The 23,645-nt window shown below is 39.7% G+C and overlaps 1 protein-coding gene across 1 annotated transcript in view; it reads left to right on the top strand.

The window, feature by feature from the left end:
* tsnare1 (T-SNARE Domain Containing 1) overlaps window positions 1–23,038 on the top strand; it is a 165,130-nt gene extending 142,092 nt beyond the window's left edge. Inside the window, exon 12 of the mRNA XM_064343270.1 lies at window positions 20,713–23,038. The gene's annotated coding sequence lies outside the window, so the exon portion shown is untranslated. The remainder of the gene's footprint in view (window positions 1–20,712) is intronic.
* Window positions 23,039–23,645: the final 607 nt, after the last annotated feature.

Below are 23,645 nucleotides of genomic sequence, written 5' to 3' on the forward strand. Positions count from 1 at the left end.
ATGACAACAGGCTGAGTTAATAATTCATGGCCCATAATTTAAAGATTCTTTTGGGACTATAATTATGTATGTAGTTTTTTATTTATTTATGTAGCCTGTTACCTATTGCACCTTGTCACTGAACAGTACAGATTGGAAATCTCCATGATGTTTTTATGTTTTTGGCCAGCAGGGGGAGCATGAGAGGCCACAGAATTAATCATACTGTATCTCCAACATTACCAGCCAGCACTGCCTTGTAATAGCATAACTATATATATATATATATATATATATATATATATATATATATATATATATATATATACTGCAGCCCATACTGCTACCTGTTGTTCTAAAAGGATGACATAAAACTAGCTGTATAGTAATTCAATTCAATTTCGTTCTACTGAGTACTAACTTAATATAGCGTACGTTTGCAACTAGTAAGAATTAAATTACAATCATATTCAATTGTATGAATTGGTGCAATTTACATTATTGTGATTAAGTTGCCACTTGCTGAACTCTTTCTATGTGTATAAACGTTCCAGTCTAGCTACGTGCTAGGGATTTTATCATACACATACACACACTCACACACACCCAACATATATACAACATATATAAAAATGTGCATGGAGCAGTTTTTCCTTGTGCGTAGGTAGTTCTGTGCGCTGAGCAGTTTTTCTGTGTGCAGAGCAGTTTTTCTGTGGGTGGAGAAGTTTTTCTGTGCGTGGAGCTGTTCTTCAGGGCGCAGAGCTATTCTTCAGTGCCTGGAGCAGTTTTTCTGTGCGTGGAGCTGTTCTTCAGTGCGTTCTTCAGTGTGCATAGGCAATTCTGTGCGTGTATTGCCCTTCAGGGCCACCGTAGATAACCGTGAAAGTGAGGGCGTACAGAGCATAAATATTTGTGCATATTTGTGCTGCAAACATACACATACACACAGATCATCCAGGATAATTTCATGTCAGTAGCTACACAGGTCTGGTCATTTACTTACTGCTAAACTGTGACAAGCGTAATCATAATATGCTTAGTCTGGCTGTCAGGGCTCCTATTATTTTTCAAGTTGTGATTGTTGTCCTACAAGCAATTTTAGGTGTTATTTTGTTTTCAAAGTTAACGGTCACTTTATCTGACATTATTCCATATGTCAAAGCATGTTACGCTGTAGTTAGTTAGATGCAGTAGCCTACAGCACATCTTCTTGTCTGTGGTCAAAATGTGTAATGTCCATTATTATAACATCACATAAACACATTACCATCCATCCATCCATTGTCCATCCATCCGCTTATCCTGGTCAGGGTGTTGGAGCCTATCCCAGCGTGCATTGGGCGAGCAGCAGGAATACAAAATGCATAGATTATTATTGTTATTTATTTTATTTTTTGCAATTTGACGGCTATTCTTATGAATTATCTATAGAATATTTTGAGCATGGTTTGCCCATCACCATTTTACTCCAGAAATGTTTCATGTGTCTCATGCGAGGGGATGTACTTGCAGATTCATTTTGAGACTGAGAGAGAATAAATAAAAGAAGTAAAACCTTATTGAAATTATTGGGGCATACAAACATCTGTAGGACACATCATCTCCATTGTATTCTGAAACAAAATGCTGTTTTTTAAAATCTGATAACAGGAGATTCATCATTTTGTGAACTATTTAACAGGCACAGGTGCCATATCCTTTTTTGTTCAACTAAATCATTATGAAACATGCTATTTATTTATTTATTTATTTATTTATTCATTCATTCATTCATTCATTTTATCCATAATTATATATCCTGCTTATTCCTGGTCAGGATTGTGGAGGGGTGCTGGAGCCTATCCCAGCATGCAGTGGGGGAGAGGCAGGAATACACAATGGACAGGTCACCACTCCATCGCTGGGCACACATACAATTCACTCACATACTCATACCCAGGAGCAATTTAGACTCTCCAATTAATTTGAGCTGACCCATTCACTAAACCCTCCACCACATGTAATCCTGGCAATCTCAGGATTCCCTAGCAAAGACGTCCGAGTGATATAATATAACGCTTTCAAAATAAGTCTGGTACGATTTTTATCAGAGAGAAACATAGCCACACCTCTATTACGCAGAGGTCAATGAAATCTCAAAGAAGAAGATCTGCACCACAATGAAATCGCACAGCAGCTAGGCCATGGTATTTGGTATTCCGCACTCATTAAATTATCTGCAACTGAAATTTCTGCTTCTGCAGTCGCATAATACGATTTCCATTCATTACCACTTAAAATGGTAATGTTACCACTAAAAGCAATCACCTTTCTGAGGTACTGAATGTGTCCATACTGACTGTACAGACATACTTTTTCCATCACAGAAATAATGAAGCAAAGTTAACTTCCCCTAAGCACGTGTAAGCTGAACCACTGAGAAGCCAGTGTCAAACAGAATATATAAATAAAATGAGCACCACCTTCTGTGAAGAATCCGCTGGAAAAATATTTTTATGTGATGTGTGAAGGATGGATTACTTCCACTGTCACTTCAATAAAATGGAACTGAAGCCTATAATGGATTAACCAATATTATTTATTTATTTATTTTTAACTGAAGCCTATTCTATTGCGATACCAACCAAGACTGGAGAGGGGGATAGAGAAGATTTTTATCGTAGTTCGATCCCACCTACAACAGCTCAGGCCATGTAGTCCATGCCTTTTTCCTCCCTGTTTCCACTTTCCTATGTGTATATAGACCAGGCACTCTTCACTAATTTTCCCAAAGATCTTGTTTTAGTCATTCCCAGCTCTCATAGGCCTAGGCTGTGCACTTTGCACCTTGCCTCTAAAATGCAGGTTCCATTAATGAACTTTAAATTAACCCCAAAGTAAAACAAATTTTCTCCTTCAAGGCCTCCTTTTTGAATGGGCAGGAAAACTTTTGTGAGTTTTTATATTATGGGATACAGTTGTAGTCCATGGCAGAAAGTACTATTCATATGCCAATAGAAGATAATGAAATGATATTCCTCCATCTGAGGATTTGAGAACAAATTTTTTAAAATAAACCTTCATATTTGCCAAAGTAGCTGAAGGAAAACTGTAAGGATATTTCATATTTATTTCATTTAGTTTTTATTTTAAATATTTTCATTTCATATATATGTATAATATTACTGAAACAGCACATGTAAGAAGGCCTGGACAGAATTTATTGAAAAGCCAGACATGAGCTTAAGTACTTTTCCAAGCGTAAAAAGATTTTTTTTGTTCCACTTAAGCAACTGATTGTAATTTCTCTTTCATTTCTGTATTTTCCCCATAGGCACAAAATGTATCCTTTACCCTGATCCTTACCTTAAACACAATCCTTGGATGTTGCATAACTGCAGACATTCAAACGTATATAACTGATGTGTATTAAAAATATGATGCAGAAGTTTGTTGATGTTTTTGAACCCGAAACACTTCAGCCACTGACAGAAAGAGAGCCATAATCATTTTATTACAGCGGATGAATCTCAAAAGATGGGCCTTGGGCAGTTACTGCAGTGCCAGGTTGTTCCTACATTCTGAAAACATTTAAAAAAACAATAGTTAGGAGAGAAAAATTGTTGAATAGAAATATTGTTCACCTGGAGAAGGAATATGAACTGGAGAAAGGTTTCAAACTGTAAAAAATCTGTTCAAATTTGAATAAATATTTCTCCCGAGAAGCTACATTGTCAAGCAGCACAAAAAAATAATGGCTTTCGTCTCAGATGCTTGTATGTTGGCCTTATTTAAAAAATTTAAATTGACCCATGCTGTAACATGACAATACCACATATTATAGCTTCATTTACTGATACTGTATACAGTATTTATTTATTTATTTATTTGTCAGAGACAGAGGAAGGCCTTTGATACATGGCTTTGATATGTAGTCCACGGGCACACAAACGACTAGAGAGGGGCACAATGAGAGCAGTGAAACGTGGACCCATAATCGATTGAGCCCTCCCATTCCCTGGGTGATGCAATCGTCAGTCAGCCCATGAGGCTATCACCCACAGCCGCCACTGGCAGGAAAAGTTTTTATATTTGATGTGGCCTCATTTTTTTTATTCCTGAGACATCTGCATTTGTAATGATTACACCACATAGCCTATATACAATGCCTTAAAAAACACTTTATAAAAAATGAATATGCTCACTAAACTGTTTAGATTAAAGTTTCCTGGTCTTAGGCCCTACATGCATTTATAACTTAATGGTCTGAGTCCTAACTAAACACGTAATGTAAATGTTGTGATAACTAAAATTATTTCCCTTTTGGCATTAGTATTGAAAATGAAACAGAAAATTTGATCATTATATTTGGTCAAAAGACATCTCTATCTACTCATTAATTGCTATAATTAATATGGTTACTTTTGACTGGATATAATTATTCAAGTATCAGTATGCATCCCGGTTAATTTCGCTTGGACCCAAGACATAGTCATTGTGTGACTTGATGAGACTTGTATGCATGTTTAATCGTGACAAACTCAATAACGGAGGCTTTATTGAGGATTGCAATGATGGCATGCTGATTAGGGCGGGAAGGAACTGTGCAGGAAAAAAAAAAAGAGAATTCATCCCCCCTCCCCACGTGTGCATGCAAGCACACACACACATACACCCACATACACACACACAAGGCACACACACATACCCACATGCACACAAGCACGCACAAAACACACACACACACACACACACACACCCCACCACAAGAGGCAGCCTGGACCTGCTAGCGTCCCAGGAAAGCTTTCCGTGATGTACCCTCTAAGGTCCACCACTGTGATTAAGAAAATGATTTGCAATGCGAAACACGTGCAAGTCATTGTTCCTCAATCAAAAGAATAATGAATAGGCCGGCAAGCTGTTGAGCAATGATAAATTGAATTAGGCATATAGGTAATTTCATCATTTTAGTCTCTTAAATGACAATGTTGTCCTTAAAAAAATTGAATGTTGAGAGTAAATTTTGAATTGCTGTAACACAAATGCCTGTAACTCACAGCCAGCTGTTTAAGTTAATAGTGGGGTGGACTGTTGGTGGCTCGTTTGGTTGAGGCACCACACTGTGCTGCAAAGATGAGCCCCATTGTCTCGGATCGAATCCAGACCGTGCCAGTACTCACCGTGGGCTGTAGCTCCATAGGGTGAGACGCAATTGCTGATTGCGTCGCACAGAGTATGGGAGGGTTATAGTCAGTTTGGGCCACAAAATTTAATCGCTGTTCAGCAACCCTTGCTGGTTGGTCCAGTGCCCGCAAACTGCATGTGAAAGGTCTTCCTCCAACTCCACTTGGTGCTGTCGTCTGTGGTATAAAAAGAAGCAGCTGGCGACACAACATGTTATGGAGGAGAACCGTGGATTTCGACACTCCAAATTGTATAGCGTATACAACACAGTACGATCTGACTAAGGCAATTTTGTCTCCTACATCCAGAAAATATGGACAGCCTCGAGAAACTCCCATGCTAGTCTCCAAATTGAAGGCACACTGCAATCGACTCATATATTTTTACAATCTGTACTGATTATAAATACACACAGAGAGGTAAAACAAATTGCCCCTGGTGAGGAAAAAGTTTTCTACCCATGAAAATGAATCAGGCTAACTATTGATTAGATGACTGCCACAATAAACATAAATAACAGCATTTTAATTGAATGGGTCAATTTTTCCTTCTATTGAATCTTATTTTATACTTAAGAACGAGAGCAGCAAGGATATGTGGTGATTGAATTCAGGCCAAACGTGCTGGGTGATCTCAGGGGAGAGGAAATTGAGTCAGAGGCGCTGTGTTGCTGGCACTGGGACTCATGTGGGCTACTGTTTCTCTGTGTATGCTTTGTGTTCCTAAGCAATGCACACACATAGGGCAAAGGACAGTGCCACATTTCGTGTGCACACAAACACATGCATAGAAAAAAGTGTTGCTACTGTCACTGGGGTTATTATTATTATTATTGTTGTTGTTGTTATTATTGATTTTATTGTTGTTGTCGATGTCGTTGTCATTGTCGTCATGGTTGTTGTCCTCGTCGTTGTTGTCGTCATTGTCATCGTTGTGATTATACCAAATGAGCACTGGCCTTATAATGCTCATTTTGTATTTGTTTATGAATGAATATGCTAAACCTTACATTCAGCCACCCACGCACAGACTAGCAAAGGAGCACTACAGGCCAATGCTTTACTGCTTCGGCTTGAGCTAACTGTCTGCATCCAGGGCTGACGCTCCAATGTTTATGTGCCCAGGTCCCAGACCAGGGGAGTACTCTTTGCTAGGGGTCTGTGAATCATATTTGCAGTTGGATTTCTGTGTCTCTTCCCTGGAGGTGGGGGTGGATGGTTTGGTTACAGAACCAGCTGGCCATCTCCATGGCAGACATGATCCTTCTAGAGATCCTGCCAGTGGCAACAGCATCCAAATTAGCAATGGGTCTGACAAGATGCAATTTGACAAGGAAAATGCATAATGATCAGAATTTATGTAGATGCATCTGTGTAAGAATACAGTCCTGTACTGCAGTCCAGGAGCAGGTAAAGAAAACAAGTCATTTATAATCACAACTGCAGCACACAGTAATATGTAGCAATTGGAGACATATAAGATTACATCTCATAAAACAGCAGCAAAGATTAGATAATAGATACACTATATATATAATATGTGTGTGTGTGTATGTGTGCGTGTGTGTGTGTGTGTGTGTGTGTGTGTGTGTGTGTATGTATGCAAGTATGTGAAGTCACAATATGTTATACTCTTTCTTATTTCCAGGGGTAAGGTATTCAAGAATATTTGGTCTTTTTTTTGTTTTAAACAATGTAGACTAATTTCATGCAATTCTCCCAACTCAGAAGGTTGTACTTCTCTAGGATACTTCCGTGTGCTATCTGTCAAGGACCTCCAGTTGTTTCAGATCTCAAGAGGCTTTAAAGTTATTGTTTCTGCTTAGCCAGATTGTAAGGCAATACCACACATAGGGATAAAAACATTGTCACGCATGGCAGTAATATCAAATGTGTTGAAAATCCATGCAGTTGAATTTAAGCACATTGACTGCATTTTTAACTTGATTATTTAAATAGAACAAGAATAGTACAAAGGTTTGTACCTTAACACACGGGGCCAGTTGTAGGCATCGCCGATAAGGGTGGTTGCCATTTATCTGGAGAGACATTAAATGAAGGGAAAGAAAAAGAAAACAAATCCTTACGCTGCATCCATGATGGCTGTGGTGCAAAAGGAACCCCTTCGGTCCACCATCTACTCCCCTCCCTCCCCCTAGTTTGCTGATTTGCAATTGCTAACACCCCTCTCCCCCACTCCACTTCACCAGTTCAGAACCGTTAATTCCACCTCCACCCCCCCCCCCCCCGCCCAGCCCCCATCACCCCCAAAAGGTTGCAGTGGCTTTCCCACCTCCACCTCCACCCCCATTCGCAATCTCACCTTGGGCAGTAGAAAGGCAAGAGTCATTCCCTTGCATGGTGCCCTTGCTATTGCTTTAAAGTCAGAAACCATTTATCTCGGTGTTTATGACTTCTGTCTTATTTATGCAGCACAACCTGCAAGCTGTTATCCAAAAACTTATATAAAACAAGTAATAAAGAGCAACAATCATAATATGCATTTATGTATTTCCCTGGAATTACATATTTTTCTGTTTTATGGTGACTACAGCATTCTCCAAATAAATAGCTTGTTACTGCTGCAGAATAGATGTGAAAATAACAGTGGTTAAAAGAAGTAATTACAGAAATAAAGGGTATATAAAATGGTAAACGCTATATTGGAAATAGAGAACATAAACTAATAGATTCAACATCACCATCAGTAAAACATACAGGATTATGCAACAAATTTTGCTAGGCACAGTGGATTTGTACCACAGATCAGCTGAGCAGGGCCTCTCTTGCTGTGGGGAATATTATTGTATGCAGGGTGAATCCATGAGTGGAGAAATGACATCAAAACTGCTTGCCCCCATGTGTCAATAATAAAAACTCCAAGGTACTGGTTGGGCTTCAGAAGAAGGCCTTGCCATCTGAGCGTAATAGAAAATCAAGCATCGATTTCCCCTAACACTGGAATCTCTGTGCTCACTGAGCCTAGAGTCCAGAGGGCATCCCTGCTGTTCTTCAATTACCCAGGGACCAAGCTGCATGAGCGGCCACTGTCTGAGAGAGAGAAAAACAAAGAGAGGTGTAGAGAAGGCAATAGAGAGGGGGAAAAGAGTGAGAGAGGCAGAAATCTTGGCCCAATACATCAGTTTAATGAAGGTGGCAATGACAGATAGAACCGTGGAGCCGCTTTGCCTCTCAGATCAATAGCCTGGCTCTTTACGGCACACTAAATAACGTGCTAACTGCAGACTGACACTTATTTCTGGGAATTATGGTGCCGGCGTTGTGCTCACATCTTGTTTACAGAGTAATTTGGGTGGGAGATTTTTCAATATGCATGCCACTGGTTTACAGCAATGAGACGGGCCTTTTGTGGCAAAGACTGCCATGCAAATAGATGGATTCCACTGCAGCTGAAGCCTGTCAAAGAAACAAAACAAAAGCATCCTTGTGCGGAGTGCATCACTAGCACGTTATTACAATGTTATGACACCATGACTGTCTTGTCGTTGGGCTCTACCATAGACACATTTTTGTTTGATTTCGTTTATTATTGGGTGTCAAGGTCACCGTAATTTCGCAATGGAGTCACTTGCTTACCCCCTCCACATCCGCCTCACATCGACTCTCAGCACAACCTCTGATTATAAACGGGCGGTGGTCTGTCAGCCGAGTCACAGTGCTATGGTAATGGATTGTAATTGCGCTGCTTTCATCCACACGAACTCCGCACACATTCCAAATGTTCTCCAGGCAAAGAGAGAGAGAGGCACTAAGCCTAATATCACCAGGGTCTGAAAATAAATGTAATGCCTAAAGAATGTTTGCTCCAGGGTGGCTGTCAGTGTTTACCACTAATTTCAAAATCTTCTTTCTATGTTCAGTTATATGGAAATGAGACACTTCTCAGGGCCTGATAAGCAAATAAATATCTGAAGTATAATTGAATATAAGTCTGAACAAGTTTAGATTACGGAACGTTCAAAACCGAAGCTCTGTGTATTGCCCTGGTTAAATCACGTACAAATCACGCACAATGCGTCCTGAACATATGGGCAAATGACAGGTATGAATGTGCTAATTAAACCGCTAGTCTTTTAATTCTATCTGCTCTTCCTCTTAAAGCTGACAAGCATGCTGACATACTGACACAAACAGGCAATCATTACTCCATCATGGCACATTATACAAAACAGCAGGTTGTTTGAAGTGGAAATAACAGCCTCACTATTACTGGAGACAGGAAAAACTAGGACTGTTTTCAAATGAAAGGATGGACTTCAAGCAGCACTGTGGACTGTACAGCTGTGTGCCTGTGTGTTAAAACAATATGAGTTGGGGCTGGACTTGTAAATCAGTGTCACTTGCAAACCTATACGCGGTTCATAAAGTAAGTCTGTGAGATTTTCCTGCTTGTGGAAAATTCACTTTTCAATGTTGGTGCTTAAATCTGGACAACTTGCCATTTGCTTCTGTCTACCCATTGCACGTGACATAGAAACCCCCAAAATGGCAGCGCATCAATTTAATTATGAAGAAGGAAAACAATCTAATATTCCAGACACAGTTGTGAAAGGGTCACTGAGTTGCATTAAAAATGCAAAACACCACAAAGCCAAGTGTAAGTAAAAGTCTAAAAACTGTGTATGATGATGATGATTATAATTATAATAATAACAATAACAATAATAATAATAATAATAATAATAATTATTATTATTAGTAGTAGTAGTAATAGTAGTAATATTGTTTTTTCTGTGTATTATTATTATTATTATTATTAGTCAAATTTACATGTAATTATTTATGGAAAAATGTAAATGATTCTGCATCTTATTGGCTTATCATAGTGTATTCTTTCCATACAGTGCATATACGGCACATGCCAGGGGGCCAGTAGACACAGTGGGGAATGTGAACAGAGCCAACACCAGTGGCTTTAAATGGACATATTCTCGATAATTTCCATTCCTTTTACTACAGTGAATAATAGAGCATACGGGAAAGACTGAAACTGATCTTTGTATTGTCAGCTTCAATAGTACCTCAGTGAAACCCTTGCTAGTAACGTGGCATGTGGAGCATCAATAGAAATAGCTAACAATTACAAAATGACACTTGAACTGTCGAGGAGCACTTCCCAAATGACTTGAGGTACAATAGAGAATAAGTGTGCTGGAATATATGTTTTAAATATCAGTAAAGGCTCAACACTTCAGAATGTTATTCATGATCAAAAAAGGAATATTTTAGGGATCTGGAGTAGCGTCAGCTCTCCCGTTTACATACAACTTTTGCATTCATGCAGCTTCACTGAATTATTAATGAGGATGAAGCCATATTTCAAGCACCTTTTTTGCTGATAAATATTAAAGAATTAATGCACATGCTACATTTTATATTTAGCCGCCAAAGCCGCTTTGCTTGCTGTGAAACAGAGAAGACAGCCACAATCTCAAAGAAGCTTATTCAAATGATTTTAAAAGCCAAGTTGTCAACACCGAGGCGGAAATCAGACACAGAAGAACAACATGGCAGATGGAAGAAATCATAGCATGGATTCGAAGAATTACCAAGATTTATTTTATTTTTAAGAAGGACATAAAGAGTCATTAAGACTGAAGATCAGAGACAGTCACGGTTCCCCATGATTCCGTCCACCATTGTTCATTCATATTTCTTGGTCTCAACTCATAACAGATCCTCACTGGACATTTTTTTTAGCTTGTGTTTATCTCCATGTAAAACTTGAGGCTGTGGTTCAGGATTTATGTGATATCTCACAGAATAAGAGAGATGGACCTACTCACCTGTCATTAAAATGTAAATTTAAATAGGTAGTGGTTTGATATTTGCCAAAAGATTTTCTTTCGAAAGCAATGTACCAGGAAAACTGTGATCCAGGTTTGATTGGAAGGATTATAATCATTTCCAGCAGAAGGCCGTTTTTTATCCATAAGAATGAAACGTATATGGACAGGAAGTACTTCCGCACCTTGGCTTGAAGTTGACTTCTTCTTGTCTAGTACTGTTAATCCTTGCTGAAGACAAGTGTGACAATAAGCTCTCTGTCTGAACTCAAATCCTCTTAGGGAAAGCTTTGTGAGTAAACTTGCCTTATGCAAATTATAAACCCCATTAGCTTTGAAAAACTAGTCAGCTGCATTGAGATTAATGACTGGGTGACTACTTGATTTAATAGGGTTATTTCAGTGCTTCTGGGGGAAATAAACAGTAAAGTTAATGCAAGACATTTCTCACTGCTGTTTTCAATCGCAGTCTCCTGTGTTAGAATACTGCTTTTGTGGACAGAGAGGTCTTCATGCTAGTGCTTGAGTGGAAAAAAGGTTGGAAGGTGAGAAAAGTTGTGAGAAAGATTGCTATGCTGAAGATCTGCAGATATGCTTAGAAAAGTAAGACTAGCTGCATGGAGCCGGAACTGCATACTAGTCAAGAAAAAAGACTGTCCACATTTCCCTCAAAAAAGTTTGTTACCATTAATCTGTGTGCAATGTTTGTGAAAAAGGATGGCTATAATTTCCAATGAAAAACCCACTGATGTCAAAAAATGTGGAAAATGCTTCACAGTACTAAATACGGCAAATTATTGGTTTAAGTGCTCCTTTCCACGTATTTGCAAATATTTTTTTTATTGTGTATATAAAGCTAAAGCCCACAGTTTAGCAGTCTGGGAAATTTATTTTTACAGGAAATGGTTGTTATAAATTAGACTATTTGGATTTGCAAACACAATTAGAGATAAAAAGCAAAACATGCTCTGCAATGTTCCATTACATGGGGAAAATGGAAATCTTTCTTTATGATTTTTAAATTATTTTATTTTGCTTGCTTTGGCTATTTTCCTCCAAAGCTATGCAAGGGATTATGGGTACTTTCCAGGTGAGTCAATAAACTCCCTGAATTGTTGTTGTGTGATAAAGGCACAGTGTGCAAATAAATAGTGTTGCTGTGACAGATGTCCAGAACCTTTTGTCACTGTTAATCGCAAATGATTCAGCCAATCCACATACTTACCGTCATGCCCCTTCCCTTTTCCTACTGCGCTAGCCAAGCAAGCAGACACTGAAAAGTGAAGAGAGATTAGCTAAAGCTGATTGGACCCTTAATGTGTTGGATCCACCAAATCTTACAGTTGAAGGCTTATTCTGTCATTACACCATGCTGATGCAATCCTGTTGCCTGCCAACCCTTTGGGGGGTCATATGGATGGAAGTGCAAGAGAGATTTTGAAGGGTAGGATTTGTTGGGAAGGAGGGATCTGCACCATGAGGTCAGATGTGTTGAGCAGTGAGCAAGAGTCAGGGTTAAATTCCATCGTCCCCAGACATTCCATGCAAATTTGAGAAACTCAGAAGCTCAAATTTGAGAAGTCAGGCAGCTTGCTTTCAGGATTCCAAAAAGTCCTGTAATCCCTTCCTGCTGTTGCCGGATTGGCTAGGAACATATTCCCAAATTCTAAAAAAATATTTTTACGTTACCACCCCTGTCACAAAGATTCAAAATATAATATATTTATAATGATTAATCTGAAAGTGAAAGTGAAAACATGTTCGGTGTTGAAAGTAAAAGCAGAAATTAAGCCTACATTACTGGCATGTTCTGCATGCAGCAGAAGCCACAGCAACCCAGTTCTTTTGTGACCACACAGCACAGCATAAAAAGAAACATCTGTACCATTGTTTACTTGTTGAACAGCTACCACTTTTTTGACAGGGTGCCCCCAAAATGAGATTTCCCCCCTGAGTTTGTGAATGCAGAATGATAGAGGCCACCATCGTGGCTCAGTGCATTCAATCAGACAGAAAGCAAGAGCACGAGATTCACTTCTTATTTTTCTCTCGCTCCAGCAAGATTTACAGAGAGCAAGATTAACCTGTTTGCCGAAGGCTCCCCATTTCTCATCAGTGTACAAGCAGGGCAGAATTTAGGAAAGTTGACCGAGTTAAGAAAAATGTAACTATAAGAAAAGCGTCTTTGTGCCCTGTATTGATGACAGGGGAGTGCTCACATGAGCGAGGAGCTGAAGGGAGAGGTGTGGTGACTGCGCTTGTCAGAGAGGACTGAATTAGTATGCTTGTTTAGGCCCGTGATTTAATAAGCATGTTTGTGGAACAGGGCGTTAATTTGATCTGGGTTTTCTCTCACCCGGCTGACCCCTGGGTTAAGCGTCTTCTCTCCTGCGATTCTGTTCTTTTCTCCCCTCCGTGTGAGCTGCCGGCGGGGTTGCCGGAGTCACCCGACGCTGCCATTCATTCACTGAGAGCCAATCAATACCTCCAACGCAGAGTCTGCTCAGCCTTGATTGATCTCAGCTATCAGCTCCCAGCATCTGCTGCCCGAATCCAGAAATGGTATGAGGCAGATGTCTTCCAAGCGAAAGGCCCATCTGTCCCACATTATTGGCCTGGATGAAATTTGATTTCTGTATCATTCTCCACTTTGGTTTGGTTAATAATGCTCAACTGTCCTCTGCTTTTTTTCTTTTCGTTTTTTTCCACCTTGCATTGGAACTGCACCTTCATTTTGCTTTTAAAATAATGAGAAGAGCAGAAGAGGCAATGTGACTGCTTCAATGGCCGTTTCGCCCCCTAGTGGCGTTACGGTGCCATTGCCAGAACCCCTGCATTTTGTCTGTGAGTGAGGAGCTCTGCCTTTTTAAGTGCTCCTCCACAGCCAGTCACAGGCAATAAAATCCTATCTGAAGATCAAAGTTCTTTTTTGCTATTTTATTACATACATCAGAAGTCTGACATTTATGTAATGTTTTAATACCGATGCTGATGCTCTCTGGCAAAGTACCAGGCACCTAAATTGACTAAAGCATTTCTTTTCTAGGTGTGCAGCTGTAAAAAGAAATAGAATAAGTTATTTCTTTTATTTATAAATTTGTAAAACTGTATCTTGTTAGCTTTCTGCATTCCCCCGCTCTTTTTCAGAAAAAATCCAGAAATGAAATTCTGTAGCACCTCCTTCTTGTCCCAACGACTTATCACAGTCGCAGCACCACCCTGTCTGTCTCTCACCCACATCACTGCTAATGGACACAAGAACTAGAACCTTCCTTTTCCCTCCCCTCCCTCTCTTTTTCTTTATCTCTCTCTCTCTCTCTCTGTCTCTCCCTATCTCGGTTTATCTCTCTCTCTCTCTCTCGCCCCCTCCAACTATTTAATCTCAGTTCTCTTTGACAATACTAACACATGAATAGTTTAAATAGCACTTAAATAGCTTTGCTTTTTATTCATGTCTTCAGCATACACTTTAATGCAGTGTTTTTGTTTCACCCTCTCTTCAACTTAATTTCTTTAATTCAGCTCAGATGGGCTGTATTCTCAGTGGAACAGTTCCTCAAGTATGCAGCATGAGCTTGACTGTTTGATAAAAAATTATGCTTTATTATAAAATAACATCATATTTATTTCCTAAATTAACAGTGCTTCAGTATTAATTGTGTTCTAGAGGCAGGCAGATTACATGATCTCCTTTAAAACACAAAGAGTCATGACACATTAAGCTCTTACAAATAATTATTATGCAATAAACCCCAGTCACTTCACTCCTTTAAGGAAAAGGGATAGTATAAACTGATACACTGAGATATAGCCAACTGTAGGATGGCCCTCTAAAAAGAAAAAGGGACCTGTAAAGCCAGTTTTTCCATTCTCTATTGGTCCATCAAGCAAACAAGCGATCAATCATTCAGTCTAAACTGAACTGATACAAAAATATTTCAGAAGTTTTAGATGAGTGAAGACTCATCTAAAGTCTCACATTGTAAGGTTGACATTGTGAAATATAATAACATGCATTTTATCCTGGATCCGCATGTATAGCTTTGATTTCCTTCAAAAGTTTACACAATGTTTGAATGACCTTGGCCTTATTTTTTACATTAATACTTTTAACGGCAGGCCTAGAAATTGCCGGTTTTAATTAATGACTTATAAAAGCGAAGGCTTTACGAGATGAACACAAAGATTACAAAGACAGTGCTACCCCATTAGATGCTTCTGTTTGAGGCTGAAATGCCAACATTGGTCCGTAGAAACTATTTTTTAATTCAGTTAATTCACTGTGAATTCAAATTCAGCTATGTTAATTCACTGTGAATTCAAATTCAGCTATGTTAATTCACAAACACAGTGTGGCAAAAATGAACAGAACCACGTGTGCTGTGCAACAAACAAAAAAGCATGCAGTCAAAGACAAACTGTGATTGGGTCCCAGCCTTACTCAGATAAGCAGTAACACGGGGACCCACTGCATAGACTGACTGCAAACGCAAGGAGAATAACTGTGTGTAGGCTCGTTGTAGAGGCTTCAGACAGGCATTGTGGGTTGAAAGAAGAAGCAGGTAGGGCAGTAATGGATAGCCATGTAGTGGTGGCTATTTCCAGTCCTTTCACTGACAAGTAGTCATTTGTCCATTTGATTCAGTTCACTTATAAAGATTTGTCCACTGATTCGTTCATCAGCTTGTTCAGTAGCACTTCCAGTCTGCAAAGGATCCATGGGCAGCCTGCATTCATCCAGCACAGATCCTTTCAGTGATTCCTCATGGCAGCAAAGCCCATGCAAGCTAACTGATGTGCACTGATGTTAAAATACATTTTATACACCTCCTCTCATTTTGTTAACTCACTTGGCACCTACTTATACACATTTATATTATAAAAGGAATAAAATTAGCCGTGGTTTCATTTCACTTGCTCGTGCCTGACTTCAATAACACATTGCTGCGTGCTCAAAGTCCCTCGGGCAAAATGCAATTTGGCCAAGAAAAAAGTGAGTTTTGAAAATACCCTCTATCAATGAAGACATATTATTAATATTATATTATGCAGTGAAATGGAGCATTGAATCGCCACAGTTTATGTGGCGTGGAATATCAGGATTTCTTTATTATTATAAACACTTGCCATCCCATTGGATTATTATCATTTTGAATAAGAAAATATTTGACAGTATCCAGCAAAATGAAGCCAAACGAATAAATGCGAACAATTAAAATATGTGAATGAACATAGTCTGTTCATTTTACCTGCAGAAGATTTTAGATAGATTGAGATGTTGCCATGTTTAACTAAGTTACTGGCTATACCACTTGTTCACAAATGACAACCAGTTGTTTCATTTCATTCATTCAGTTCAGTTCAGTTTATTCACTGATTCATTCATAAATAATGACAACAGCTCCTTAACTTCACCTTTATTTAATTGTAGAAATGGATAGAACAATTTTTTCACTTTCACAATCCTAATCCTCATCAATGACATTTTTGACAACCGATTGTATAGAAAATATTCAGAGAACTACAATAATGCAGACAAATGGGGCCCTATTTTGGTGTCAAAGGAAGCGCAAATGCACCTGGGCGCAAATGGAATTGTTTCCTCTCGTAAAAATGGAATGTTTTTCACCGGTGCCAGTTTTGTGGTTTTGTGCTCTGCAGTAAACATGTTTGCATCAACACTGCTTGGGCAGCACAATGGGGGTGTTTTGAATGGAAACATTCGGCGCTGTGCAAGTTTGGTGTTGAATAACGCGTTTGCGTTTAAACCAACCCAGACTAGGTTTCTATCTTAAATGACGGCGCATTGTGTTTTGGTGGCATTCTAAATGTGGTGCACATATGAATGCATGAAAAGGTCACATAGATGTAAGAACTATTTAGCTTATTTCAATGTGACTATTTTAAATGCAAGTTGTGTTCAGTTATGCAGTTTAATGGCAGCTATTTAGGAAATGCACCTGTATGGAGATAATAGTGTAAGCTAGGCTACGTGAATGAGAGACACAAGGAAGGCAGGATACCGGCTCTACACCTATCCAATATCGTAAGATACACATTTGTCAAAATCATGGCTGCTTACTCCACAGCAACCCAGAACACTCCAGAAACTGGCTTTTAATCATGCGTTTGGCAGGGCTAGGTCTGTGATTGAAGGAACCTTTGGAATTTTAAAAATGTGTTTCAGATGTTTGGGTGGCTCGGGCGGTGCATTACAATACAGCTCTCAGAAAGTCAGCGCGTTCTTCGTGGTGTAGCTGTGCTCTGCATTACAGAGCCATAACCATACACCTTGAATGTGACATAGACCACACAGAGGACACATTACAGGACACACGGAGAGAGACATAGTCACATATAACGATTGCGATGGCGATTAGAGGCACACAGTTGACGAAAGCGCAAGGACTGGTTGACTGTGGAGCTATTTCCATAGTCATTTACATGTATTTACATGTCTGAAGTGGATGAAAACTTGTTGAAGTGGTGAATTATTTTGTTTATTTTAAATAATGGTATTAAACAAAAACTGACGGAAATGAAACAAAAAATCTATAGTAAATTCAAACTAAACGCACCATCTGCTTTCTGGTCCTCCTGTTCTCAAGTGTGATGCCTGCCAATTTGAAACAGTAGCAGCAGTAGCACGATGGTGAGCCGACGGTAGGGTGTGTCTGGCAGCTGCCTCCTGCTACTGGCCAGTCTGGGAATATTCATCCTGTGGAACTGTTCACGGAAACCACGCATTACAGTTTTTAGCACTGACATATAAATGGAAAATATGTTTTGTCTGAGGGGTGAAATAAATATTAAAATTAAAACTATTCAGTATCACCTTTCTTTTGATATCACTTGTAATGGTCCATAGAAACGCTCATAACAGAGACTCTCTCTCTTCGGCCATGACGCAGTTAGCAGTTGGGGCTAATGCACTGTTTATAAATGGAAAGAAAAGAGCAATCTGATCGGCAATAAAGAAACCTTCATCGTACCCACTTAATTATTTTTACCAAACCGGTCTCTTTTATAACTGCGTTGTCGCTGTGGTAATACCTGGAGACAATTTTTATTTTTTATTTTTAAATCGAGTTGGACACACCATAATTCTCCAGGGCTTTGAGTTACCGCTAGCGCTTGACAATTGCGCCTTTGGTGTGAAAATAAGGCCCATAGAGCATCAGAAACACCAAATGAATCATTCCATGGAGGTAATGCAGTGTTAAATTCTACGTTAAATTCCTCCAAGAAGTATGAATCGTTTCGACTATAGAGGCATGGCATGGTAAGCCTGAAATTGTTTCTGCTTTAAAGTAGCCTGCCTTATCAGACTGATGTAGGTGAGCATAGAGAACACAGAGTTCAGAATAGCTGGAACTGAGGCAGAGCGGGGCGCTGTAGAGGATGGGGGGTTGAGCAAGGGTGGGTAGTGCCAAGCTGGGAATATATAATTTTCTAATTGGCAGACTGAGCTAATTACAGACTCATTAAAGAGCTTCTAAATTAGCATGTGCCATTAATGCCGCTTGGTACAGAGGGGTCGTTGGGGACAAGTCAGCATTTAATTAAACAGGGGTGGGGGCCTGAAATCTCAAGGGTGTAAAAATAAAAATAAAAAACGGAGGGAGGGGTGCTGCCTTTGTGGAGGGGCCATTCCTTACCCGTCGTTATAGGATGGAGCCATAGGAGCCGTCAGAACTAAACAGTTCCGATTATAGGGAATCCCCACTGGGGGAATTCAAGCGCGGATCTTTCCGCCAGCCCCTGTTCCTCCCAACAGCGGAGTTTAAACGCGGCTTTGTTCTTCCAAAAAGCTGCGCTCTTTTATTCCTCGGGAAGCATTATCGCTCTTTCAAACGTCTCTCTCCCTTCCTGTCTAACTCTCTTTGTGCCAGCCAGGGGCCTTTGTCAGCTGTCAGTTCCAATACTCCCGGCGCAGGCAGGGTTGAAAAGCAGCCCTTCTATATCTCCCGCTTTCTCTCTCTCTCTCTCGCTTTACCGCTCTCTCCCACTCTAGCACTTTCTCACGATTCTTCTCTGCCTCTTTTTTTCCTATCTAACTTTACCCCCTTCCTGTTTTCTCTCTCTAGTCTTCGCTTTGTTCATGAAAGGAAGCACGGATTCAGAGAGCGCGGTGAACGTGTCGGTTATTGGTAGGATTGTATAACCTACTGCGGTCTTTATTGTTTTTTTTGTCAGATACAGGTTCAGTGCGTCAGGCTCAGTTTGCGCTTGCGTGTGTGTTTTGACAGAGCGCGTCTAGGGAACGGCGTTCAAGGGGAAGAGGAACGCAAGCGCTCACAGCCACCGCCGCGAAAAAATCTAGCGTCCCGGTCCCTGTGAGGGAGATGAATGAAGGAATAAACCAGGCCTCTAATCCGTAATAAAGTCTTTGTAGATAATACGATTCCTGCTCACCATGCTGTGTCATTCACTTTGGACGACCCATCGGAATAGCCCTAGAAGAACTTTAAATTAAACAAGCATATTTAGTGCAGTCAGCACAAAGCTGCTTATGTGAGCTTGGGGAGAGAAGGCAGTTGAAATGTTTGCTATGCAATTCCGAGGTAAAGTAATGCCATATTCCAGAAAAAAAAAAAAAAAATTTGCTTGTGTTTACGCATGCATGCCACCTCTAGAGCTGAGGTTTGCCAGGGCTTTGTGGGAAAGAACACTGTAAAATGAGAATTTTCCAGATGACCGAAATCCCTTCAATTCCTGACTTATTTTTTGGCCTCTGTTTTCTCTTAAAGACATTTACATTTCAATATGTTCTACCAGAGATATTTTTAGATTTTCTATCCTTCCTCCCTGCCATTATATTGTACAAAACATTCTGATGTCATATAGACCTGTCATGAAATTGTTTTACACAATGGCATTATTTAGGCATTCTTCCACTCCAGCCTGTAGTCAAATAATACCCACAGAGGTAGAGGTCCTTACTCACAGAATGGCCACTAGGGTGCCTTGAGATAAAACATTTTGGGAATCTCTTCTTTATCCATCTTAACTGGTAGAAATAATTTCATCAAAATTACTATCAGCAGTGTCAGCTGAAAATATGGGATAGTCTTCCCTCCTTTCATATTTCTTAGTTTTATTGAGACAGGGAAAGCAGTTAGGCTAACAGATAGAGAGGGAGTGACAGCACAGAAAGTAGCAGGGATCGATCCTCCTCCCATGCCAGGGATTCGTCAGCTGCCCTACGAACTGCGCCATACGTCAAGCTTCTTGCCAGCTGCTTTATTTTTAACATCAAAGTGATGAGCTTGGCATATTTCTTTCGGAATTACTTTAAAAATAAGGAACAACTCCCAGCCAGTTAAAGACTAATGATTAATGAGCCAAATTGCTACGTGAACTCTGGCCTAGACTTAATTAAAATTTTAACCTAATCACTGATCATAAATTATACCCGTGAGGCTTGTGGCATTTTAGGGATGAAAAGTACAAATTGTACTCAGAGGTATAAATGATTACACTCAAGAAAAAGAAAATCACGCCACAAATTGGTTCTGTGAAGAATTGTGGTATATTGTGCTGGTTACAGCCAAGCAGTCAAATTTAACTAGAGTATGGTGTATGTTTAAAGGCAAATCGTTTGGAGTTACTCAGGATGTAATGAAAGAACGTGCCAAACTACATACAGTGACCAAGGTTGTGATGATACTGGCTTGCTGATTGAGATATGCCCCTGTGTCTTATAGGCAATCAAGTTCTATTGTGACAGGACACTGATGGCCATGTGTCCCACTGTCTTACAGGTGCTTACCTCAGGCCTACCTGGACCTCCCTCCACTGCACTCTTTGGCCGATGGACTGTCCGAGGCTATGACCTGTGCTGTATGTGTATGTTTGTGTTTGTTTGTTTAATGTCAGGGTCCAATCACTATAATTTAAGTGAAGCCTGTCCATTCACATCTGAGTTAACTGACCACAACAGCCCAGAAAATGAGGCTAGTGATTATTCCATTACACAATTATTCTGCATTCAACCACTGATGGATTCTATGTATCAGTTTTTAAATCCTTGTTCATTTTTTGCCAATTAGTTTGCCAATTACTTGCCAATATTCCTGTTCTTATTTAACAGATATTGCATTAACATACATTTTCCTTCATGAAAGAATGAGAGAATGCAGACTTGTGCTATGAGTCATTATTTAAGCAGAAGGATCTGACGTTTTATACCGTGCTTTGGTAATTTGAATAGGATATCTTGGGTTATCAATCCCTTTTGTCCAAAGGACAGAAACGGTGATTTTAATTAATCCGTTCCTTTGTTCAGTAAATGCTGTAATGTCCATGATGGATAATGTCTTGTTTGCAGTTAATGAACTAATTTTGCTTTCAGCTGCTGTGTTTTCAAATGGAACTGAGGATTGCTTGTAAAAATGGCTTTGTAAATTCAGGGTCAACAGTCATTGACTCATTCAGATGTTTTCAGGATTGTCAAATATTTAGTTGTACTGGATCTACGTATAAAATAAAAGTGACACAGATGTGTATCATTTGTAAACGTATATTACTACATCAAAAAAGATATTCTCACAATTATGATTAGCCATCTTATTCACATTGCTTCTTTTTTCTGTTACACAGCTGTTACATTGTTTTATGATTCTGCAAATGAAATCAGTTATTTCATCATTAATTTATAATAAATATCTCTTTGTGTATGAATACTGTTTAAAAGAATTATAATTAAAAACTTGTGAGCAGAGAAGCCCTGTGTGTGACAGCTATCTTTTGATGACAGAAGTTATAATTCAGCGTGTGTGTCTGGCTTATTTGTGCCTAGCCATAAAACTCAGACAAGAGCTACTTTATCTTTGCAAGGGTGTAAAGTGTGATTTTAGGATGGTGAACTGAAAAGACAATGGGCTCTGTTTTCTAGAATCGATGACGTAGGGTGCATGGGTACAGTCAAGAGCGTGGCGCGTGGGTGCACTGGGCGTGGCTACTGAATGTTGGTATTTTCATGACTAGAGTTGAGCAGCACACAGCTCAAAGTGTGTGGTACATGTGGAAAAAGGAGATAGTTAGCTAGAGCAGACATCAATGAATTTCAGTTATGAGTTTGTTACCGCATCGATAACCAGCTAGATACAGTATATGAGCGAGAATATATGTGCCAAGTTTATGCCAACTTTGTACAAGTGGTACATATGTGCATAGTTAATGTTTCTGGTATAACAGGGAAAGCATCCGATCGTCTCAATACTTTCCTCCTGTATCACCAAGTAATCACTAATTATCTGAATGTTAATAGAGTGGACCCCCTTTCGATTCACATTGATGAGTGGTTGGGTAGAAGGAGCATACAACTGCACGTCTGCAATTGATGGCTCCCAAAACCCTGGGAAATTCACATTTTCGCAGACATTCTTGTTTAGGTTTGAGCTGGTGGTCAGGTGATGAAGGAAAAGCAATGTACTCTCTTGCATGTTGTACTAGACTAGTACAAACTGCATGAACAGCCCAACTGACAGATTGCGTTGCCCTCGATGTTAGCTGCAATTATCCTGTAGCAAACTGTCAGGTTTCGGGGTAGGACTCAGAAGCAGACCAAAAATCCGAGAAATACTTGGCAATTTATTATCACAAACAGGGTAACAGAAACAGCAACAGTCTCGTAATCACTATACAGGCGTCGGTCGAAAATCCAAAAATCCAAAATCCAATCAGGCAAAGGTACAAAACAGGAGCAGTGACCAGGTCAAGGGAACAGGCAAGAGTCGAAAACCAGAAGCAAGAACAACAGAGCAGGCAGGCTAAATTCGTAGTCGGATTAACGGGCAAAAATTTGAAAACCAGGAAATTCAGTTACACAGAGTAGAAAGCTCGAACAGCACTGAAAAAAACAGAGGCACGATCTGGCACAGGCTAATGGGGCTAACAGAAATATATAGCTAAGGAAACTGAGTGGAAGATGAGTAGCAGGTGGAGACGGCGGCAGAGGCTTGATTGCATGATGCGGTGAGGCTTGATTGAATAATACGGCTGAGGCAGACAGGCAGGACTGGGGGCGGAGCGTGGGCGGGAACCAGGAACCTGAAAACCAAGGCACACCCCATACGTTCACACACACACACACACACAAAAGCATACATACAAAAATAAAAAATAAAGAATAAAAATAAATAAATAAATAAAGAGAAACAGGAACAGAACGGAAACTCAGGCAGACCTCCTGACACAAACACATTCATTTTAATGACTGGCACATAATTATAATTTAAAAATGTTCAAATTCAAGTTGTGTTTATTGTCATTCATCTCATTACAGACGGGTGTAAGAAAGAGAACAGAACACAGTACCCCCGGGACCACAGTTCAGTATAAGAACAGCCATAAACAATTAAAAACAGTGATAAAAAAGTGATAAAAAAGACAATGAACTATAAATGCAAATGATGAATTTTTCCTGATTGTGGGATTTATATCAAAGTCAAATTGGACAGCATATGATCCACAAAAACCATTGATTTGTTTTTCAATAGGATGTGATCATGCTCGCATTGCCCCAAAATTAGCAATCTGCCATATGCTGGGCTGCGAATTATGGCGTAGACCTGGTTTGAGCAGGCTGGTGGTGAGGGCACAAATCATAGACCAAACGCACTGGAAAATTGCAATGAGCTGCACCAAAAATGCAGCACAGTGCTCAATCTTGACTGACACACCCCCAGCTGTG

This window comes from Anguilla rostrata, chromosome 1, assembly GCF_018555375.3.
Source record: "Anguilla rostrata isolate EN2019 chromosome 1, ASM1855537v3, whole genome shotgun sequence".
NCBI lineage: Eukaryota > Metazoa > Chordata > Actinopteri > Anguilliformes > Anguillidae > Anguilla > Anguilla rostrata.